Source organism: Panthera pardus, unplaced genomic scaffold, assembly GCF_024362965.1.
Source record: "Panthera pardus isolate Hobbes unplaced genomic scaffold, ASM2436296v1 HiC_scaffold_11, whole genome shotgun sequence".
NCBI lineage: Eukaryota > Metazoa > Chordata > Mammalia > Carnivora > Felidae > Panthera > Panthera pardus.
Genome location: NW_026526666.1, coordinates 4,618,051 through 4,640,953, shown reverse-complemented (window position 1 = coordinate 4,640,953; position 22,903 = coordinate 4,618,051). Strand labels below are relative to the sequence as shown.

General features: G+C 39.3%; 1 protein-coding gene across 2 annotated transcripts in view; it reads right to left on the bottom strand.

The window, feature by feature from the left end:
- NOTCH2 (notch receptor 2) overlaps window positions 1–22,903 on the bottom strand; it is a 163,875-nt gene that overhangs the window by 126,884 nt on the left and 14,088 nt on the right. The gene's annotated exons all lie outside the window — the stretch shown is intronic.

Sequence of the window (22,903 nt, the reverse complement as noted above, 5' to 3'; positions counted from 1 at the left end):
CCAGGTGCACGTGGCTAGCGACTATTTAGCAAGGCAGAGAGTGGTAAGAGGCAGGCAGGGATTAGACTCCCACTTCTGGTCTAAGTGTGAAGGTAAGTACTGCTTGGCTTTAAGCAAGGACAATGACACCATCAGATTTGTGTTTGAAAACAGTGACGATTGTAAAATGTTCCAGTGAGTGAAAGGTTTCTTTTTTACATATGTGTATATAAATCTATTCAAGTCTTCCCTTTTTAGAACAGGTTGAAGATATCCATTCTCTTAGCTCCCCCAAAATGGTAAGAATTTTACTCTAACTTCATCCAATCTCCCAGAAGCCCCACTTGCAAAGTGTTGGTCCAGCACTCTATAATCTACATTGACTTTCAGTTCTACTCAATTCTCAGAACTTACTCTCAGTTTGGCTTCAGAAGAACCAGACAAGAGGTCTATGCAGTACCTTCACACAATGCCATGGTTCACACTTCTTCCAGGGACAGGCCTTTTCTTACGTCTTCAGTCTACACCTTCAGGCTCGCCTTCAAGACTGCAGCCCACCTTCCCTGCCCAGTGCCCTCCCACCACAGTAAATGCAGTCTCTCCCTGGGACGGATCACCACTGCCCTCCAGGCCTCTACCTGCTTCTCAGCTTCCTCTGCTGCCACTTCCCTCCACCATCTACACTCTACTCACTCTTTGGAGGCCCAGCCCACCTCCTGCCTCCCCCTCATAGCCTCCGAGTCTTACGACATTGATAACTCACTCACAGTTTAGCCCTTAATTCTATACGGTCTTCTCTCTCTGCTTGTCCATGTTTAAGTTCCCAGAGGATAGAAGACCCTTCTTCTTTTCTATCTATTTGAGGCAATATAGTTTAACGCACCAGCATCTGAGCTTGGATTCTGGCTCCACCATTTACTATCTGTCTCTGTATCCACTTTGTGCTTCAGTTTCTTCACCTGTAAAATCATCTCTCAGAACCCTGGTAAGAAATAAATAAATTAACCACTTAAACAGCCTCGAACAATGCCTGATACATAAGAACTCAAAAAAAACCTAGCTCACATAGTAGGTACTTAAATTCTTGGTAACTAAATGCATGAAAAATGGTGCCTTTAGGGAAACTTGTTATATCAATCAAACCCTAGTTTAAACATACTGAGAAATCTAGAAAAATAGAAGAGCCCCAGGCAATTTAGGATGTAATATCATTAGGTGAAATAAATTCTTCCCAGTTGCCATCGATAACAATCTAATAAAAGACATACTGAACTACTACTACTACCACCAAAAAAAAAAGAAAAGAAAGAAAAAGCAGAGGTCACTGCTTAAAAAAAAAAAAAAAAAAAAAAAAAAAAGGTATAGTACTGCAATAGTCCTGCAGGAATAAGAAGCCACTCACTAAAGGTACACACTATATATGAGCAAAAATGTCTTTCAATTTTAACATGTTCTATTACTATTGTTTGAAGAACTTACTGTGAGCATGGCCTTTTACTAGGCATTGCATGGAAATCAAACAAATGAAACAATTCCTATCCTCACAGTCCATACAATCTAATGAAGGGAAGTTAGGGGTAGGGGCAAAGAGAATGTGATCTACCCAAATGACTCTGAGATAAATACAAACAAAATAAAACTTGTTTTTATATCTTTAGCAAACCCTCTTCATATCAATCTCAGGACCACCCTAAAAAGAGCCGCTAAGAAATACAACCCAAACCCTTGTTGTTTAGCACTGTGTAACTCAGTCCAGACAAGGTTCTAGAATCGATTCAAGTTTATTGGCCTTATTTGTCTATAAATACTACAAAAAAAACAGAATAAGCTGTCATTGATTTTGACCAGGTCCAGGGCTTCAGGAATCTGCCCATTTAGGGACTGGCCCAAGGTATCCTGACTTGATGAAATCTTCCTTAAGATTTCGTCTAGGCGTCTGCCTAGTTTTCCAGGGCTTTTCGGTATCATGCCAGCTACATATCATTGGTTTAAAAGCCTCCCTTTGTTTTACGAATCTCTAACATGAGTAATTAAGTCTGCACCCCAGCCAGTTGTAATCTGAGCAGCCTTCAGTGTGTTTCACTTGTTGCATTAACATGTAATCGCTGTGAATTGGCATTACTTGTTGCTTTGTAGCCTCTTCAAATAAGCCTCTGTTGTCTATCTCACATGATTTTTTTTTTTCCATATCCTGCTCCACTGGTCTGCAGTGTGGTATCTGTTTGTGTTTATATCCACTGCTCACTCAAAAGCCGTTTTAATATCTTAAATGGGTGGGGTTCCTAAAATATGTGAAGAGAAGGTATACAGGGCCTTTTGAATTTTCTCTTTAACGTTTATGCAAATTTTGAGTACCAGCATTTGAGAGACAAGTCCTCTGAGTTTATGCCCTAGGACCTTGGCTACAGCTAGCTGCTGCTGCTGCTTCAGGCACATGGTGTCTAGAAGAGACCCGGTAAAATGAACAAAGCAAAGTTTTCCAAAATGACTGCTTGCATTATTACCAAAAGTAGGAGAATTGAGGGCAGACAGAGAGACATCAGGGATTTGCAATAATTCTCATAGCACCCTGTGATTTCAAACAACAAACTTCCACTAAACTTTTTATTCCATTTTTTGGGATCAAGCCATGAAAAAAAAAGAATCCAAACAAACAGAAGTGCAGAAGCTTCAAATCCCAAGTGGTACATTTAAATAAAAACAAAGTAGAGAAACATCTGTCTTCCTCTTTGAAATTCGTCTTGATTAAAAGGCAAATAAATACAACAAGGAAGATACCAGTTTTTATTTTCCTGATAGTGTTACAAGGATTTCTATGTCCTTTACAGGTATCATCTAATAGAAAATGTGTTTCCTATTTAAGAGATGCTAATACCAGACCCATAAAGATTGAGGCTTAGGCTATAGAGTTCATAGCAAAATAGTATTACTTTTCAAAAAGAGGTATACCTTGATTTAAGAAAATATAACCAACAGAAACTGAAGTTATAAATTACATAAGGGGGGGGCGCCTAGGTGGCTCAGTCGGGTAAGCATCCGAATTCAGCTTAGGTCATGATCTTGCGTCTTGAGTTTGAGCCCCGCATCCGGCTCTGTGCTGAAAACTCAGAGCCTGGAGCCTGCTTCAGATTCTGTATCTCCCTCTCTCTCTGCCCCTTCCCCACTCATGCTCTGTCTCTGTCTCTCTGTCTCTGTCTCTGTCTCTGTCACTCTCTCTCTCAAAAATGAATAAACGTTAGGGGCGTCTGGGTGGCTTGGTCAGTTAAGCGTCTGACTTCGGCTCAGGTCATGATCTCACGGTCCGTGAGTTTGAGCCCCGCGTCAGGCTCTGTGCTGACAGCTCAGAGCCTGGAGCCTGTTTCAGATTCTGTGTCTCCCTCTCTCTCTGCCCCTCCCCCGTTCATGCTCTGTCTCTCTCTGCCTCAAAAATAAATAAACGTTAAAAAAAAAATTTTTTTTAAATGAATAAACGTTAAAAAAATTTTTTTAATAAAAATAAATAAGTAAATAAATTACGTAAGGGTGTTTTTGACATTACTAATGTAATCTTCATTTTATAAAGATAACCATCCTAATGAGTTGATGAATCTAGAATAATCTTTTATTTTAAAAATGCCAATTTTGTCTATTTTATACTATTAGATTCACTGCAAAAAACAAAATCCATCAATATTTGCTGTGCTATATTGACATATACTATGCATTGTTATTTACTTTTTTATTTTTGTCTTCTTAAAGACTGCAGAAAAATTTTCATTTATGAGGTAAATAAAATGAATAATTATAAAAATATATTTATAAATCAGATGTGGCCAATTTGTTAATAATCACTTCTCCACACATGTGCATTCTTTCACTTGGAAAATACTTCCCCTCCCTTTCTTCCTTATCCATCTAGCTTACTCCTACCTATATTTCAAATCATAGATAAAACAATACCTTCCTTAAGAAGCCCTCAGAGACCCTCCAGTCTGATTTAGATGTTCACCCTCTGTGCTCCCATTACATCCTAGGTAGATTTTTTTTAAGTGCTGGCTCACCTGTCTCTCTCCCTCATCTCTGTGCAAATTCCCTAAGATACAATTAGCTCATCTTTGTCTACCTGGGACCTAGCCCAGTGCTAGAACCGTAAGCAGGTATAGTCAATACTCAAGTTATTCAATGAACTATCTTTAACACAAAACCTATTAACAAAGCCAACAAGTCAACACCCAACTTGTGTTTAAAATGTTCTAAGGCCTCAATTTTAACAAGCATAGTGATCCCAAATGTGACTGTGCCTAATTCTGATATCATTTTGTATAAGCAGTAGAAAAGTAAAATGAGAAGGAAATAATGGTGCAAATTTCCTGGCCTTTAACAGGGAAGAGAAGTTGAGGAAGTGGAACCTTATTTTTCTAATCTTCACAAAACTAAACATATTTGGAAGTTCCTGCCTTAACATTTGCATGAATTAAAGATGCAGCTTCCCCCACTCTTCCCCATGAATCTTAAGCTATGTGTATTATGGTGAAGAATTGATTTAAGGGGTGCCTGGGTGGCTCAGTCAGTTGAACGTCCGACTCTTGGTGTCAGCTCAGGTCATGATCTCACAGGTTCTTGAGTGTGAGCCAAGCCCCACGTCAGGCTCTGTGCTGACAGTGCAGGGCTTGCTTGGGATTCTGTCTCTCTCCCTCTATGTCCCCCTCCCTCCCAAAATAAATAAATAAATAAAGTTTTAAAAAAATGAATTAATTTAAATGAGTTGAACAAAAGCCAAAGTAATTTACATCTAAACAGCAAATACAGAAAACATAATAATAAAAATTCCAAGTGAATGGTAAGCTAAGATCATATGTTTTCATTATATAGTACCATTTTCCCCAAGTAGATTCACTAACACACATCCACAGAAAAATAAGCACCAATCTGATCCAAAGTAGACCTGATGTATTTCTTCACTATGAGCATCTAACCCTTTGGAAAATGACACTGATCAAAATAATTACAGGATTTATATATCCAAAAGGTTCATTCAGGATCTCAGTATAATAAAACCCAAGTGCAGGGGGTGCAGGGCGCCTGTCATTCAGTTAAGTGTCTGACTTTGGCTCAGGTCATGATCTCGCGGTTTTTTAGTTCGAGCCCCACGTCAGGCTCTGTGCTGACAGCCTGCTTCGGATTCTGTGTCTCCCCCTCTCTCCGCCCCTCCCATGCTCATGCTCTGTCTCTCTATGTCTCTCTCTTGGTCTCTCAATAACAAATAAACGTTCAATTTTTTTTTTAATAAATACAAAATAAATAAAATAAAACCCAAGGGAGGAAGAAGCTGTATCAGATCTAGAAGTTAAATTATTCTCTATACAAATATATATATAGTGGTCAAAAAAGGCCAATCTGAGGAGTTATTCCATTGTCTTATATCTTCTATTACCTCCTCTGTTCTATGATGTATATCTGTTCTGTTATCAGAAACAAACTCAGCCTGTCACCAATTTCCTGTGCTTTTAGTAAAAGCTCCCTTTTTAAAGCTTTTTAAAGACTATTTTGTTAAATACAGCTTCATTTTTTTTAAAAGCTCTTAATTTTAAATACATGCTTTTAAGTACCCTTGCTGGAAAAGAATTTTATAAATATATATAATCTTCTTGCTACCCACCCAAGAGAAACAAAAGTGCTCTTTTAGCTTAAATTGTTCAGAAAGGTTTTTAAAAGGAGCAGACAATTTCTATTGTTTGTTAATTTAGAGGTAGAGAACAAAATTATGTTAAAAATAAAAATGAAAAAACCGGAGACTGTTACATTTTATAAAATCATGGAGAATTCCCAAAACCAAATGGGGTAAATCCAGAGAACACCCTAGATTTCTTCATGGGTATCTCTTCTGCAGCCTTTTTAAAACATTGCTTTGGTTGTAGCAATGAAGGCTACTCCCAAGAATCAAGTCACCAGAACACCGTAAACTGTCACCGTATGACAGAAAGTCTGAGTCCAGCATAAAGCACCTCTACGTGTTAAGCTAACTGTTCTGAAGCCAGGGCCTGAAGAAGCTAAGATCGCAACACTTGGGTTATTTCTACATTATTATCTGGGTGACAGAGGTTCCACATCTTCATCCAAAACCACTACTCACCTGTGGACAATATTCAACTCAAAACTCCTGCACATATCACTGAGAATTGTCTAAACCCAAGAGCTCAAAAGGTCCTACCCAGAATATTCCAGATAAGCACAGAAACCTTCATTGTGAGGAAAATGTCTAAATGTGGAGATGGTAAATGTATACCATTCCCATTTCCAGGAACATGTCTGGGACAACAACCTTGGAACAGAGGAAGGTAGACACTAGGAAAATATCAAATCTTTATTAACTACTGAGGGAAGAAAAAAACATGTAATATAGCATCAAACTTTAATTTTTATTTAGTTTTATTTTCAATCACTCCCTTCTTTTCACTTGTTTCTTCAAACACAGATCAATGTCAACTCACACCAACATAACTTGGGCCCCAGGGTCAACAGAAAAAAAGTAACAATAATGTACACTTAAAGGTGTCTGATGAAGAGCTGATAATTTCAATGTTCAATCAGGTCCTCTTTAAACCCCTCTCCTCTGACACACAAACCTTTCAACTACTCATATTCTGTCTTTACTGTGAGTGTAAGAATTTACCTCTAAGACTACTTAGGTTTCTATGGAGCAAAAACAGCCCCACACACTGACAGTCACAATCTGGTGTGCAAATGGACATGGCCCTCCTTGCTCATCCAGTTGTTGCTGTGGATGCCCAAAGAAAGGCAGTAAAGGCAGAAAATTTTGTCTACACTAATAAATGACCATACCAGAACTTGAAATTTCCATGTTTATTTTTTAAGAAGGAAGGAAACCTAGGTTTCTCCATTTGCAGCAACACCTGGCTTGGCAAACCCAAAATTTATGTTGCCTTCATGAAGGTCTTCTTAGTTCTAGAGAGGCCAAGAGACTTCTCTTGTTTCAGCTTTAGTCCAGAGTTCTCAGAAAGAGCTACAGAAATAATGTAAACCTCAATATATTAAATTAAAATTGAGGGGATAAATCCTATTAGGGGTGTTGACTTTCTGGAGCCCAATCTTCTTCAACTCCTATGAATGAATCACAACTTCCTAGAGGAATTTAAAAAAAAAAAAAAAGGCAGATATCCTAACCCACCACCCATTCCATCTGCTTTGCCGCCTTTCTCCTGCCTGGCAGCCCAGGGGGGTTCCAGGAAAAGATGGATTTTGGACTGAACAATACCCATGCCATGTCTGTTCTACCTAGTTTCAACCCAGCTACGATGTTAGGCATATGGTAAATGTTCGAAAAATGCTTTCAAAGCCAAACTGTTGAAGGAGCAGGCCAGTTTTCTATCTCCCTCCAAGAGAACATAAACAAGTCCCTAATTTCCCACAAAAGAAGACAAAAATAAAATCTGCAAAATGATAGTTTATTCTAGCTTTCTAAGGTCAAGAAGACCTGGCAGAGGAGATATTTTCATCTCTTTTGTTTATCTCTCTTAAAATACTCTCCTTAGTAAAAATTCATTCCACTTTGGGGACATGGGAGTGATATTCATGTAGAACAAGAGGGATTTAAAAAGGGAGTTTTACCAGTTACACCACTCTAGGCCCAGTGGGAATGTCCTTCCCACCGCCACCTCATCACATTAACAGGATTAAGTCCTTTGGAAAACCAGTATTAAAGCAAGTAACCCTGAGTTCAAGCAAAGGGACAAAGGATTTAAGCAAATGTGGTTATTAGGGTAGTGCTAGTGATTAAATAACATTTCTCCTCCTCCCTACCAAAGTACACATGACCTCATCGAGAATATGAAAACCAAAGCATTGTAATCACTTTGACTATAAGCCTGAATATAAATTACCATAGAAAGTCTCAAATACTTTATGTTTTATATTAAAAATGTCAAGTGAGTGGGGGAGAGGGGAAAGTGGGTGATGGGCATTGAGGAGGGCACTTGTTGGGAGGAGCACTGGGTGTTGTATGGAAACCAATTTGACAGTAAATTATATTAAAAACAAACGTCAAGTGAATCAAGTATCCTCCCTCTCTTTGTGATATGACTTTTGAATTAAGTAGAAAAAGTTCATAAATCTGCACAGAATGGGCTTCTATATGTGCCCTTCCAACACCACACACACACACACAAAAAAAAAACCCCAAATCAGCAACCTTCCTACAATACAATATCTTATGTAACTCTAATGATGTGAATTTCAGAAAGTAGCCAGTCATAGCCTAAGTTAGTTGGCTGGCCAGTGTCCTTCCAGTAAAATGAGAGTAACAAACATCTGCTCTCCCTACAGATGGGAGTTGGTACTGACTTGGCAACATGCATTTAGGATTAACATCTCAACTTCCAAAGGGCAGGGATTTTTTAGCTGATTTCCATCCATGTTCCCTCGCCCAAACCTACAAGTATTCTAAGACCAATGTGAACACTGGCCAAACAAATCAGAATGTCAGCTCCCAACTCTTGCTTTCTCGCCCCTGCTACGTCTGACTTAAGACAATGCTACAATAAAAATACCTTCCTAGTTTACAAAACATTTTCATACAAATGACCTCATTTGATCCCTACAACAACCCTGTAAGGCATGCAAATTGGAAATAGCACCATTTACAGAAGAGGAAAACTGCAACTCAAAGAAATAAGGAACCTGACCAAAGTCATTCAAGTCAAGATGGCCAAGCCTGCACCAGAACAAGTCTTTTATCTAGCAGTCCAGCATCCTTCCACTCACTACATCTGTTGAGATGCAGTCAGTGAAGCCTGATATCTACCCAAACCTGCAAACCTCTATAATATAACATCCCCATGTAGATAAGCACCCACATACCAGCTATGTACATGAAAAACATTTATGCCAAAGACCAGCTAATGACCATATGCTTATCAAAAATAAAACTAAGACTAAGTTCCTAGGATAACAGGGGCCACCAATGTTTTATTTCAGAACCACTCTTCATGGACATGCCCTAACAAGGACTGACATACATTCATTAGTATCACTCCCACCTCCACAACAAAAGAACCCCAGTTTGGAACCTGCCAACTGTAGGATTCAATACACTACTATGTATTATTTCTCAAGACAAACATAAAAACAAACTACCCTATGAGGTAAAAGAATGGGTGAAATTGTACCGAGTTCTTCCTTTGTAAAATTGTAACTACATACCATCTTTCCTCAAGCACAGAGTAGTATCAAGAAGCAAAAGGAAATTATGGAACCAGATCATAAAAATGATCACATCTTATACGTTGACAAGATTTTACTCTTAAGAAGGGTGGAACTCTATTAAAAGTAGGTGACCCATCATCATTTGATCAAGTTACCCAAATTCAATTTATCAGAAATAAATTCCTTCAGAGAACACACCTACAGTTAAGCTAGTGAAACTGAACCTTTAAACAGAAAAAGTGTGGCCTGCTAGTCAGAGAAGGCATGTAATAACTAATGTGGCAAACCAAGAATGCCATAAGAGACAGAATATTTTCTTCATCTGGTCTGCTTCTCTCCAATTAAAGGAATCAACTGAGAGGGGAAAAAAGACAAAAACTCACCTTCCCAAACCAAGGAATAAACTATCCAGACACATACCCTTAATCATACTGGATCCCACTTAAGGAAACCTTAAACAGCTCGCGGCACTGTTTTTCCACACATCTCAAAACACCAGACTCTTGTCTTCCAAAGTCAGAAGGATAAATTTCATCATTACAGTTTGGTATAATGTTCCACAAAATACTACCCTACTTCATGTCCACACCACTAAAAAACTTACAAAAATAATGACACGTTAAAATAGATTGCTTTCCTGTTTCTCTTATAACTTTTTTTTTAAAGGATATCTGACACCATATACCAACTCTGACCCATGAATTGGTAGATGAATTCAAAATAAAACTTTAAAATACAATTGGTCTACAATGAATAATATACTTTCCACAAATAAATACTCCGTCAAAATTCAGAAAATCTGATACAAATCTAAGGAGAAAATGGATTTTTGAAAAGTATTGAGCAAAAGGAAAACTAGCTATAATTGAAAAAGAAATGAAAGGCAACTTCTTTTTTTGCATGTAAGCCTCACTTCTGAAATAAGAGTTGTCTCTGCTCAGCTGGAGGAAAACCACAGGACTTGGAATAACTCACTTAAAGTACTGTCCCTCCTTATGTTAAAATGACACTGTTGACTCACCCTCAATAGGACATGTGCTTGGTTTAACTCGTTTTTCCAGTAAGAATAATGAAATGAGCTGCTCTTATATCGAAATGATTTTCATCCTTATGACTAAAAAAATATTTGGAAATACCTACAAATATAGAATACATGTCCCTGAGTTTGTCTGGCTCTGCTGTGTGGCCAAAGTGAGTTTTATCCCTCTCTAATTTGCTCTCCAGTCTCTCCACAAATGATGACCAGTGTTACTCCTTTTTACTTCATTACAAAAATGGAACTTCTTCTAATTACCAAAATAATCTTTCACTGCATTTACTCAGTATATCTCTGTCTCAGCTAATCCCCACAGTCCTGGGCTTCCAAATTCTGAAATGACCAAATTCATTTCCTTTACTTCTGATTGCAAGTCTTGCTCAACCTTGGGGGATACTGCAGAAGGCCTACCACACAACAACCCTCACATAGTACCAATACCATTCACCAGCACTCCATAGCAAAGTATGGCATACTGTCCATTCTATTGCGGCCAACAGAGCAATAAACTTGTTCTCCAGTTAAGACTGAAGGAATTTTTTTAAAAATCAGCAAACGTTAACAAGCCCTAATGTGAATTATGAGGTTAATCACTACAATGGTAGGGAGAGAAGTCTTTTTATTAAAAAAAAAAAAATTTTTTTTTTAATGTGTTTATTTTTGAGACAGAGAGAGACAGAGCATGAGCAGGGGAGGGGCAGAGAGGGAGGGAGACACAGAATCCAAAGCAGGCTCCAGGCTCTGAGCTGTCAGCACAGAGCCTGACACAGGGCTCAAACTCACAGACTGTGAGATCATGACCTGAGCTGAAGTCGGACGCTTAACCGATTGAGCCACCCAAGAGCCCCGGGAGAGAAGTCTTAAAGACATCAAACAAGGGTTTTGCACCAACACAGACCAAGAAAGGGAAAGTTGTGGGGTGCCAGGCTGGCTCAGTCCATGGAGCATGAGACTCTTGATCTCAGTCCTGAGTTCAAGCCCCAGGCTGAGGGTAGGGTTTACTTTAAAAAAAAATTCTTTTTTAATTGAAAACAAGGGGGGAGGGGGTCCATTTTCCTTAAATCAAAAACACCATTTTTTCTCAAAAAAAGGATTCAACTTAATTCACATACATCCTCCATTCTTACATAATCAACTCTGGAAAGATCACTTTTTAATTCAAAACTTACATTCAAAAACTATTTTGCAGAGGGACATTAGAAATATTGGGAGTAGTTCAGTTGGTTAAGCATCCAACTCTTGATTTTGGCTCAGGTCATGATCTCATGGTCCATGAGACTGAGCCCCGTGTGGGGACTGATCCCCCTGCTTGGGATTCATTCATATTCTCTCTCTCTTTCTCTTCCCCTCCAACACACTCTCTCTCTCCCAAAATAAATAAATAAACTTTAAAAATAAGAAATATTGGGAGTGAAAAATAATATGCTTAATGAAAGAACCAATAGCTTTGACATTAAACTCTTCAATTTTCATTCTGGACCAGTAGTCTGCAAACTGAGACGTGTGTATCCCAGAAGTGGAGGGGTGTAAGGCCATCCCTTGGGGCATCATAAGCGCTTTAATCTACACATGTACAGTCTAAAACCCATATAATTAAGCTTTACTAGGAGTTAACTTATGCATGTATGGTTTAATAGCTGTACATACATATAATTTGAAAATATTTATTTACCTACTTGGAGGAGCGGGTCCATGCTAAAAAAAAAAAAAAAAAAAAAAAAAAAAAAAAAGTTTTTCTCGGGCCATAAATTTTATTAAAAGTTTGGAGGTTCTTGTCTTACCCCCACATTTCACAAACTAGGACACACATAGCCCAGCGGGTACATAGCATTTGAGGGGAAATGCAGATAAACCTGGTACATGTTCCTGGTGCCTCTATTTCATTCACTCTAGAGTTAGTGACAGTCATTCTTTTCTGTAATGAGATGCTTTGGAAGACAACTCTGGTGAACACATCTTAGAATGAAAGGGGCCACAGACTGATGACCTAGGTACTCTGTCTGCTCTCTATCATCCAGCCATCTGACTGAAGGCCAACCACCTCACTACTCCAGGCCTTTTTAGGCTCCTTCTCACTCAAATTTTATGATTCACAAGTTAAGGTTTTCATCCTATCCTTATGTATTAGCCTCTCCTCCCCATCAATCTCCATCCCTGCCTCCCTCCCCAATGAGGCCTTGACTTTGCATTTCCTCGGCTTCCATCAACCATTAGTAGGATGCTAAAAGGCACTTGCTGGAAGGGTCTGTAAGCATTCTCAAGTTATTTTCAAGTGTCTCCCATTACTCCTGGACAGACTGTAAGTCCCTTGGTATAAAGTGTTGGGGCAGCATTCTATAGGAGGACCTACCATAGATCACCACCTGATCATGCCGAGAATCCACAGCCCTGCCCTCATGCAAATCAGCAATGTACTGATTTAGGGGGGAAAGCATTAGGAACCTAAATTACCCACATAAAGAAGGTATATGGTCTAGAGAAGAAAGAAAGAAAAGGAAAAAAAAGGAAAGGAAAGGAAAGAAAAAAGAAAAGAAAGAGAGCGATCTGAAACCATGCCTAGACAAGCTAGGCTATGAGGAAAATAGCTCTGAACTCGGCAGGAACAAAATGAGGAACTGGGGACAGCATAGAGAAGTGTTAACTCATGCTGGTAGGATGCCCCCTCTCACTCCAAACCACCGAGTTCATGGCCCAGCCATGGCTACCCTGTCCAAATAATTAGTAATCACACAAGTGAATATAAGCAACTTGTGTGGAGCTTGGACTGTTAGTTCATATTATTATCCTCATCCCGTCAAGTATACCAGAAACTAACCGGACAAATGCTACATCTTCATCTGCAGGCTTTGGGGGTTTCGTGGCACAATTTCCACCTACCCAGAACAGAAGGACATTCAACTTCCCTTTTCAGGTTTTGTCAACATCTCTAAAGGTTCCATGGCATATTTCCATCACGTGAAAAGATAAGACTCAATTCCCAGGCAATAGAGTGCACTTTTAAGGAAGCAGCATGATGTGAGAAAGGAAGCAGTGGACCAGGGGCTAAAAACTCAGATATCTGGTCTTTGTACTCCACTGACTATTCTGTGCCCTTGAAAAATCACTTACTTTTCTAAGGCTTAAATTTTCTAATCTCTTTTTCAAAAATGATGATTAGATGACCTATGGTCCCATAGCCAATGAAGCAGTAGTTTGCAAACTTTTTTTTACTGTTATCTACAGTAAGAAACATATTTTAAGTCAGAACTCAATATTCACACATACACAGGAAAAAAAATTTCAAGAAACAATGCTTATCCTATGTGATATTTTCTATTCAGTTCCAATTTTCCCCAAAAAGTGCTGTTTGAGACCTACCAAATCATGCCCCACTAGTGGTCATAATGTGCAGTTTAAAAACCTTGGGGGGCGCCTGGGTGGCGCAGTCGGTTAAGCGTCCGACTTCAGCCAGGTCACGATCTCACGGTCCGTGAGTTCGAGCCCCGCGTCAGGCTCTGGGCTGATGGCTCGGAGCCTGGAGCCTGTTTCCGATTCTGTGTCTCCCTCTCTCTCTGCCCCTCCCCCGTCCATGCTCTGTCTCTCTCTGTCCCAAAAATAAATAAAAAACGTTGAAAAAAAAAATATTTAAAAAAAACCTTGGACTAGAGCACTGAAGTAAAGTACAGACTTGCAATAAGACAGACCTAGCTCCACCTAGCTGTATCATCTTGGATAAGTCACCAACCTCTTCAAAATTCATCTTTTAGATCAAGATGAAAACACCAGGGTTGTTATAACATGGGATAATAAATGTAAAGCACTTAGCTACATTATTTCTGACATAGAACAAGTACTCAATAAAAAGTTGTGATGAGGGGCACCTGGGTGGCTCAGTCGGTTAAGCGTCCAACTTCAGCTCAGGTCATGATCTCACAGTTTGTGAGTTTGAGCCCCACGTCCGGCTCTGTGCTGACAGCTCAGAGCCTGGAGCCTGCTTTGGATTCTGTGTCTCCCTCTCTCTCTGTTCAGAGCTCACGCTCTGTCGTTCTGTCTCTCTCTCAAAAATAAACATTAAAAAAATTTTTTTAAGTTGTCGGGATGATTAATAACATCAGTGCTATTATTATGAAATTCAAAGATTCCAAAAGAAAGTAAAATAAGTGGAAGGGAGCTAGGAGAAGGGGCAGGTTCACCTGCAAGCATCAAGAAACAGCAGAACTGATATCAAGTTAATCCCAGCCTGTGCTCATTGAAATTCCACAAAGGGATTTTTGTGTGCTTTCTTCACAGTATCCCCTAACAACTATAACAGTGGCTGGCACATAGTGGACACTCACATACTTGTTGGATGAATTAATTAATACATCTGGAAGCTCACCTCTGTGCACTGGAAGAGCAGTGAAAAGATCCCAGCCAGCCTGCATAGTTCCCTCTGCCCCCAAACTCAAAACACCTAATGTTGCTTTAAGCCAGTCGTTCTCAAAGTGTAATTTCCAAAACAGCAGGAGCATCTGGGAACTTGTCAGAAATGTGAATTATCAGGTCCCAATCCAGGCCTACAGAATCATAAACTCAAGGGATGGGCCCTGGGCCCAGCAATGTGTATTCTAATAAGCCCTCCAAACTTGATGCATACTCAAGTTTGAAAACCACGATTCCAAACTGTGATGGCTTGGAACCTTACAGCAATCCCAGGGGGCTGTATGTACAACCAAAGGGACTCCTGCAAAATTCATTAGTCATAGGAACTAGTTACTCATCTAGTTCAACCAAGACTCTTCAGAGCCAGCTACAACCTCCAAGGAAGTTCCCAAGAATGGCTTCTCCTCTTTTGCTTCTCCTTAGCTCACCACTAGAGCCTAAACTGGACAAAACAAAACAAAAACAAAAACCCTTTGGAACAACTACTCTAACATTCAGCACAAGGCCTAACTCTTAGAAGGAATACAAAACCTACTTTTTTTTTTTTTTTTTTTTTTTTTTTTTTGAGAGACAGAGAGCATGAGCATGGGATGGGAGAGGGGGGAGAAAAAGACAGAGAGAGACAGAGAGAGAGAGAACACCCCAAGCAGGCTCCACCCCCAGCACGGAGCCCAATATGGGGCTCAATCTCACCCATGAGATTGTGACCTGAGCCAAAGTCAAGAGTTGGACACAACTGAGCCACCCAGGCGCCCCACAAAACCTATTTCTTAAATGGCCTCTTAGCTAAGTACATTCCCTGGGCTCACACTGTCCCATACCAACACTTGTGTGCCACAGGCTCAGGACGCTTTCTGAAAATCTACGTTTGTTCCCAAGAAGTAAGCTAGGCCTCACAGCCAGTCTGCACACAGCAACCCTGGCACTGAAACTGTACGGCACTGCTCTACCAATACCTACCTCGCATTTGACCACTTGCCAAAATCAATGAGAACCAGTGAAGCATCCATCTTGTACACAAACACATGCTTCAGAAAGATAATCAAATATTAATATCCAAAATTAAAGTTTGTGATGTTAATAGATCCAAGAACACAACTGTATCACTAGATTGAGTCTGTTCCTTCAGAAAGTCATAGAAAAGCTCACTAATTTCTATAAAACCTTAATTTTCCAAAAGCCACCTTAGTCAGAAGCTCTGCAGTGCCATCAGACTCTAGTTAGAAACAACTAGATTTACGGATAACCAATGATTTTTATCAAAAGGCAAGAAAACATAACAATTTTTTTTCCACTCTGAAAGGACTGCTAACATACCTTCCAAAGGCAAGGAAGTACCTTTTAAAATCAGGAAGATTCCATATTTCTGCCAATAAAATAATGATGCAGTTATACACACGGGACAGAAAGAAGACCTGGCCTTGGTGCTCCAGCCAGCCCTGGTACTTGACAGCGCGGCTACTGATTAGGTCTCAGAGAGAGTCTCTGTCGCAGTCTCCAGAAATGAACACATGGTCTTATAAAAGATATGATGCCTTTGAAAGTGCTTTGCAAACTATTAGATATTATCTTCTCAACATGCAAATTTATTCCTGTGAACCGATTCCTTCCCTCACTCATTCACCAAAATGATTTATATTAGAAAGTGCTCATAAGTGGTTTGACAGCAATTGTAACAAAAAATGTAAACTAGAAAAGATACTGAACACTTCTGTATACATACAGTAGCATGAAGCCAGAGACATGAAGGCTTTCAAATGCAAAGAAATGGGTTAGAAAAATGACCCATCATACATTGGCCTTTAATGGTTTCGGCAAAAATTAGAGCTAGAAAGACATGCCATTTAAGACAGAAAATGAATGACAAACAACAAATAACGTAAGATATTCCAAAAGCTCACAAAAGGATATATTTAAAGAGAAGTTTGGGAACAAAGAGCTAGGGAGGGCTATGTTTCTGTCAGGTTTGACTTATCCTTTGCTATGGGTACACTGTCTTTTCATGTGGCCCCAAAGAAATAGTTGAGCCATGATTGTTGTTGATAATGACGAGCAGATGCTGATGGGATGATTGCACATCAACAGTTCTCAGACTCAGGTCTTGTGTAATTGGGTGTGTCGATCTATGTCACTCCACAGATGGTTATTAAACTAGTTACAACTTCCCTAAATCTTTTCACTAGACCTGAGCAACATTTAGATAGCTATTCCTTGCCAACTGGGAATAGGCCCTATTGTAAAAAAAAAAAAATTTAACAGTTCCAAGGTCTATTCTCCCTCCTGAAAAGCACACACACACGCACGCGCGCACACACACACACACACACACACACACACACACAGTAGGGATGTTTGTTTAATTCAAATTCCAAGCTATCAAATTTGAAATTTAACACTTTACGAAAACCACGAATGTTCCTTTACTGCAGTGAACATTACAAGTCCATTAATTTCAAACAGTCATGAAGAAAAACTGTAATCAATCCCCAATTTTCTATGAACAAATTATATGCATTTTGGATAAGCTATGTACCTCAGAAGCAAGACTGCTATCAGTGCTATCAAAGCTCTCCTCAGGTGATGGGAGAATGGGGAATCCTAGGTCTCAGGATATACAACTGCCAAATTCTCCCTCATGAGAAAGGTACACGGCGCTGATGTGGCTAGATGACAGTGGCCTTCACCAAGGAAGCTCCCAGCTGGCCACAGCAAAGCTGGACTCCTGGGCCAAAATGGTCCACTTGACATTTTCTTGATACAGAGGTGTCAAACCTTCAACCAGTTGGCCAATTTGGTGGAAAGCTTTCCTACACTGTACACCTGAAGGAATATTTGGTGAGATGGCTCCCCTCAATAAAAAGCACAACTTGTGAAACGCATTCTGTGGAAAGGCAAGTATACTTTCATATACTAAGAGATGTAAACAAGGCAGAGACTCATATAAATTATTAACCTTAGATTAATAAGCTAAACTGAAGTGCCATATGAGAGTTTGATCATTTTTCTTTCCTTCCCTATGAACATTTGACAGACTTAAAATTTTAGCCATCATGCATTTTGTTCCCCGAAATATATCAGTTACACTTCCCACAGAAGCCAACTACGCATTTCCTCATGGGTGTACGTGTAAAACTACCATAACAAAACATTCTCTATTTCCTCATTTTGATTAAAAAGAAAGAAGAAATGCTAAAAGGCACTTACATAAGTGACGGTGCAATACTGACACACCTATCTGTATTCACGATTCACATTCTGCTCAAGTTAAGGAGAGAACTGCCCAGAGCTATGAAATAAAATTACATTGAGAAGGCCAGGCTTTGTGCTCTTGAGACAATTTAGGGAAACTTTAAGGAACAGGAAAGTCACTTCGGGCCACTCAGGAAGAGCTAAGGCTTGAGACATTAAAAACAGCTGAGGAAAAATACTGAGAAACAGACATCAGAGCACATGAAATGCATGTAAATTAACATGACATTATGGACCCACTGGCAGAACATATGGCAGTTGTGATGGGCTCAGCTGAGTCAGCCACACTCTCCTGCCTATTTCACTTTGGATCAACATCCTGTATAGGTAACAGCAACAACTGGTGACTGCAGGCACAGAATAGCTTTAATAAAACCTAACTGATCCATCTGGGGAAAGAATTCTCAGCTCCTGCTTCGTTGTTGTCATGCTCTGACACAGCTCATCAAACAGAAAGGAAGAGAATCCTTTCCTATCTTGGTGAACAGAATTCAGATTTAGCTACATTATGCAGGAAGCACTGTGGTGTAATGAAACAAGAACTGCCCTAGAAATCAGAACCTGAGTTCTAATCCTGGCTTTGCCATGTGATCTACACTCACCATGTGATCTAGAGGAATTCCTCTGAGCTATCTGAGACTTACTATTCTCATCTGTAAAACTAAAATAATACCACCAGCCCTCCTTCCTTAGAAGACTTCATTTATGGCTCAAGTGAGATCATGTTTATAAAAGTGACTATAGGTGTGCCTGGGTGGCTCAGTCAGTTAAGCGCCCAACTTTGGCTCAGGTCACGATCTCACGGTTGGTGGGTTCCAGCCCCGCATCGGGCTCTGTGCTGACAGCTCGGAGCCTGGAGCCTGCTTCAGATTCTGTGTCTCCCTCTCTCTCTCTGCCCCTCCCCTGCTTGCATTCTCTCTCCCTCTCAAAAATAAACATTAAAAAATAATTTTAAAATAATTTTAAGATAAAAGTGACTATAAACCAGAAAGCACTATTTAATGTAAAATTCCCAATCCAAAATCCTGTGAAACAGGAAATCCTCACCATCTAGCCCAGAAATGACAAAGTATTACATTATTCAAATGAGCTCACATACACGTATGTTACGAGACCAGTCCAAATGGGGTGGGATGTGTGCTGGACTGGTATAACCAACTTTGACATTTTTTAAAATTTCCCCACTGCTCTCCCAGTGCCTCAACAATGCTCAGGAATTACAAGCAAGAACGATAATCTCCTTGGCCTCCCCCAGCCTTCTCTGGCACAGAAATCCAACATAGGCCACTTCACATGCCTGATTAGATAAGCTTTCCCAATGCTGAAAACCAACTGCTTCTAACATTTCAAACCTGATTTCCATTAAGACTCAGGGGTGAATGATGGGAATAAGTACCAAGTAGATCCTCCTTATTAAAAGAGTTCTCCAGCTTTAATTTGAAATACTAAATAATTTTTTTTCTATGAATCAATTGCTTCTGAGGTGACGGGTGCAAGACACTGCAAACTTGCGCAGACAAAAGGTTAGAAAGGCTTTTAATTCACGCAGTTAATTTACAAATTTGAAATTACTGGACGGTGGTGCTTTTAGTCTGTTCTTTAAGTGATCCATAATCTTGCTTTGGCAATGGAACAGAGTCTAAAGGGAATCCTTGAAAGAAACTGAAACAAGAAGGGCCAGACAAGTTATGTCCAGATCCTATCTTCCAAAGCAGGGAATTACCATGCGGCTAATGAAGTTTAAACTATGAGCCCCCCACACTTGAGTGCCTACTTTGTGCCCAGGACCATGCGATTAAATATGATGTTTTTAATATCTGCAAATAATCCTGCAAGTTAGGTATTACTATTATTCCCACTACATAAATAAGGGAACTGAGACTTAGAGAAGTGGCTTACCCAATATTCTTAACTAAGAATCAGAGCCAGGTTTAGCTGGTTCCCAAAACTCAACAGCTGTGCTAAAGCAAAAAATCACAATGTAGTGGGAAAGGGTATCTAAAGTCATTCCAAGAGATAATTAAAAATAAACAATCAACCTATACTGTCATTTATCTCTTTCATTACCCTTAATATCCCCGAGCATTCTATTCTCTCCTTCACCATTCAAGTGGCAGCTAACACAACTAAACCTTAAGGAGAAAGCCCAGTATGTTTGAGAGGACTCACATGTGTGAGCATGCATGTGAAGGGCTGTATTTTAAAACAGGATTATCTGGGATTATCTGTTGATGTCAAACACATTCTCTTATCTATTGGTACAGATGACTATTGATTTTCAGTAACAAAGGAGACAATAATAAGGAAAAAGTTCACAGAAAAGAAGAAAAACTGTGTGCTTTTTCTATAATGACATGTGTAGAAATGCTGCACACAGTTAATTTCAAACTTCCCAGGCCAAGATAGGTTAGTACTGGGTACTTTCAGTAGTTGGCTATGTCCATTGTTCATGTGCTGAGGCATTCCAATCATTTTACATGGTTTCTTACATCTCTTTCAAAATTAAGTAAGAATACATGTGCATGTGCACAGTCAAGAAAAAGCTATGTGTAACTAAAAAGGCTGCCACAAATATAATTCTGGATGGCCATTTTCAATCTTCCAAAATGTTCTTTATTAAGAAAAAAAAAAGCTACCCATTCATTCCTGATCTAATCTACTAAAGAATTTCTTTTAGGATCAAAATATAAAAGGCAAAGAAATGCTAAAAACTTTCCTTGGATTACAACAAACATAAATCCATTCTTCCCACTTAAAAAAAAAAAAAAGATTTAGAAAGGACTGCAAATCCTCAAACTGCAATTTTGAAGTATAATTCCTATATAATGCAAATGTTCACTCAGAGGTAAGATGTTAAGAATGGTAAAACTTAAGTCATTTTAGTACACAAAATATCATTAAATCCAAAGTTACACTGCCTGTGGGACTACCGGATTCCACCAAATAAATGGCATTACTTACAATGGGTTAACTGTGTGAGCTCTGGAGCTGGACAAGAGGAGTACCAATTGTTGGCATATACCGATGATTAGCTGATTGACCTAGATGACCATCCCTTAACCTTTCAGTAAACAGGAATCGAACACCTACTGTAAGGACCAAAGGAAACAGGTAAAGTACTTTTACTAAGTACTGTCAAGCATCTGTCGCATAATAAACCCTCAGTATATGATGGCTATTGTTGCTGCATATAAGCTCCATAAGGACAGAGATTTTTGTCAGTTTGGTTCACTCTATTACTAAGGAGGCATGCCTTGGTCAGCTTTCATGAAATATTCCCAGTTCCTCCAAAGTGACATTCACTTTTATCTGTATTAATTACATTCAAATGCTGCTATCCGTAGTGTATACCTCCTCTCTTTTACTATAAGTGGTTTCAGCTGCTTTTTTGGAAAGATTTAAATATTGGAAAATACTTTAAGCGTTTTAAGAGTATTTGAGTTACCATATGCACCACTTACATTTTCTGTAAACAGTGTGCTTACACATAATTATAAATATCTCAGACTATAAAAGAAAACCTTTCATAGTATTCCCACAACTGAAAAACAAAGTCTTAGAAATAATTATAGAGGGAGCAGAAGGGAGTGGTAGGTAGAAGACAGTTTACTAAATCAGCAAAATAAGAAGTGGAGTTTTGTCTTAAAACAAAACAAAAACCTGACAACCATTTGCTCAACGCTGCCAAAACTTGAGAATAAGCAAACTGTCATGGGAAACAAATGTTAAAATACAAAACGGTTTTCTGAGAAAGTAACTCCACCAGTCCTGGCTTATCCAATTCTGAATCACTAATGCTACTGCCCCACCGGCTTGTCTTAACCACTACAGAGAAGTCCAAAGGGACAGGCAGGGGCTCACAGGCAAATATTTCCTCTACTCTCACTGACATTTCCAATATGGCTACATTTCTCCCCCACTTTTCCACTCCTTCTCTGTTTCCTTCTTCAGATCTCAAAAAAAAAAAAGAAAAAAAAAAAGCCAGTTGATGTACTGATAGATCATTTGAGGAAAGATCACGTGGCCAGAAAACAAGCGCTTGGGTTCTGGCCCAACCTTCACCTAGTGCTGGGTCCCCACCAGTCACTTCTTTGGGCTTTAGTTTCCTCATCTGTAAAACAAGGATGGACTAAATGGGTAATCACCCACCTTAAATTCCCAAATCTCCAGGAGCCCCTAAAGACGTATTAACAGACCATAGGATATTTTTATTATTTCAAAATGTCTAACAGAGATAGTCCATTAAGTGCTACAAGGCTAATTAAAACATTGAATATTTTGGCTTTAGACTAGTATTCCACATGGTGACACCGAATGGCACATGATGATGTTTGTCATATCATATGAAATTGGGGAACAACTGAAATGGATCTGATATTATCCTTAAAGATACACTTCAAAAAATCAGAGTTTTTGTAGTATGCATAACATCCAACCACAAATGTCTGGTTAATAAATAATGGGGAAATGAGTTAACACCTATCAGTGCAATTTGTGTAATAGACAAAATTCCTCCAAATTGGAAGTACACACCATTAAGGGAACAAACTCAAAGACAAGACCCCTAAATATGTATACAGTCACTGAAAAGCAGTGAACAATGTACTTGCTGCAAAGATGAAGCTCCTGTTTCTCACCAAAGGGCCTAATCACTCATCCACTTTTGATTAAAGTGAAAGCAACAAAAAGTCCATACTGCAACATAAAATAACACTATTTACCTCACTCTTAGTATGTGCCAGGCACCGCACTATGAATTATTATCACATTATACACTTATTTAATTCTCATAATAACCCTAACAATTACATGCTGTTATAATCCTTTTATTACTAACGAATATGAGGCACAGAGTGCTTAAGAAACTTGCCCAAAGACACAGAGCTAGTATGTTCAGAGCCAGACTAAAAAGTATCCCCATCTTCTCTCCCCATAAGCCAATAAGTCCCTCTCAAAGAGAAGTCTCCATAAACACAGGCAGGAATGTCCCCAAGCAGAGCCCTCAGGAGTCAGGTCATTGCTAAGGGCAGCCCTCTG